Source organism: Centruroides sculpturatus, unplaced genomic scaffold (genome assembly GCF_000671375.1).
Source record: "Centruroides sculpturatus isolate CEXI.00-Female unplaced genomic scaffold, Cexi_2.0 scaffold558, whole genome shotgun sequence".
Classification (NCBI taxonomy): domain Eukaryota; kingdom Metazoa; phylum Arthropoda; class Arachnida; order Scorpiones; family Buthidae; genus Centruroides; species Centruroides sculpturatus.
In genome coordinates, this window is record NW_019384839.1 from 289,947 (window position 1) to 292,255 (window position 2,309).

Sequence of the window (2,309 nt, forward strand, 5' to 3'; positions counted from 1 at the left end):
GAAGTTTCAACTTATTTTGGTATATAAATTTTAATTCGGAAAAAAAGACATGTTTATATATAGGATAATACCATTTACAAGTTTGAATGGATTTAAAATGAATATTTTGCGTTTATATATAATAAATTTACCCATAAATTATAATATTATTGCTAGCAATTATTTTCTGTATAGTTACAATGTTAATAAATAATCTGGTAAAGTTATTTTTCTTAAAGAAATTGTTACATTTATATTTACTTTCTTTAATTTCATACGTTTTAAGCACAAGATTTTTAGGTTTTTCTAACATTTAACCTCAAATTTTAATTTATTATTCCTTTAATTTCTAGGTAATTAACCTCAAATTTTGGTCACAGATCCTTCAATTACTGTTGTTTAACCTCAAACTTTGATCGCAGCTTCTGATTCTTCAATATCAACTTTTTGATAATATCTTCTTCAGTTTCTGTAAACATTTTGCTAACTTTGATTATATATCTCATTAAATTTCTATTATCCTAATTTAAGTTTCGTGTACATATTAATATAATTAGCTCATTTTTAAACTAATATTTTTAAAGTAAAATAAAAATTTAACCTAAAAAAAAAAATAATAATAACTCATCTAACAGAAATATTGGATAAAAATATATGAATTTCGTTAGAAAAGTAGTACAAATCTGTTACTGTTATTTAATATCATGTAATATTTATACATTGATAAAAATCTTTATATCATTTAACACTTTCTTCAATATATAAAAATATTTTGTAACTATTTTCAAGTTAACTGATATAGATATCAGGTTATAAATAATTCTTTTTTCCTGTAAAATAATATAGATTTTTTTAAAAGTTATTTATAATAAAATAAAGTGGAAAATTTAATACAGAAATATATCATGAAGCTTAGAGAATTCATTAATATAATATGATTACTTGGCAGTTATCATAACTTGATTACATTACTCGATATATTGATGATATGCCTAATTATCTTGAACTTTGAATATAGGTAATTATGCTAAGTGTACATACTTTAATTATATTATTATTTTAAAATGTTTGTTTATAATTTTTATTTATTTATCACAGTTTTTTAATGTATAATAAAGATTTTTTTGTGTTTTTTAGAAAAAATGAATTTTTAAATTTTAAACAGAATAATTTTTATTTACGTTAATAATAATTAATTAGAAATTATGGGACATTAAACTCCCTGTTATAAAAGGTAAAATAAATACTGAATTAAATTTCCTTCTAAATAAATTTTTAGTTACAATCTAAAATAAAAGTGAAGTAATTATTGAGTTTCTATCATATCGAATTTTGTCATCCGAGATAAAAATTGCGACCATCGTTACGAATCACTTACAAACGCATCTTCGATGAAAAGCCGAGTATTGTTTTCCTTTACCTCATCTTTACAATATTAAATTTCTGTAGAAAGGCTCCTTGTACAGTTGGCTTGAAGCCAACCCGTCTGGAAGGCGGATACTCAGCCTTCTTTTCGGTACACACTTAATTAGGATAGGTAATCGGGCATCTTCTCCCTCGTGCTGTTTTTCTCTCCTGCTGTATATAATTACGTGATGCATGCCGTCTCGTGCTCCTCCTTCTTATCCCAAATCCCGCCCATTGACGAAACTCAACCGAGTCTTCAGGGGCAAACAGGGAGGATTGTGTATCGTCCAAATCCGACACAACAGGGGGTCCTAGTCTTTTACCTGCTATTTATTGTCCCTGTTGTATAATCTTTTGTCGTCTGGACGTTTAAGGAACACGGCCCGCTTGGACCATCTTCATTCTTGTCACCCAACTTGTCAACATTAATCTGGCTCGGATGGAGGAGATGGATTATGTGGGAGTATAACTCGCCATCATCGATTTTTCTCGTGCATAACAGTCGATATATACATTTTTCTTTAATTATAAAATAATTATTACTCTTTCGTTGTAGCATTAAAAATTTATTTCTGTCTGTAAACTTATAAAATAATCGAAATTCTTTCATTTATTTCTTTGTACGCGGGTTTATAAATCTGGGATTCTTTAAAAGACTTACTTTTAATTAATTAATAAGCAATTAATTAAATTTGTTTCTAAATAAAAGATTTATTTAATTCTGTAAAGAAAAATTCTTTTGCTTCTACCAATTCAAATCAAAAATAAAATGTTTAATTTTTACAAAATTAATGAAGAGTTCATTTTAAAATTAAAATTATAATCAAATAAATCATTTAAAATAATATATTATATGTTATTTTAAATATTTTATTTGATTATAATTAATTTTAAAATTAATTCTTCATTAAGTATTTATCTAT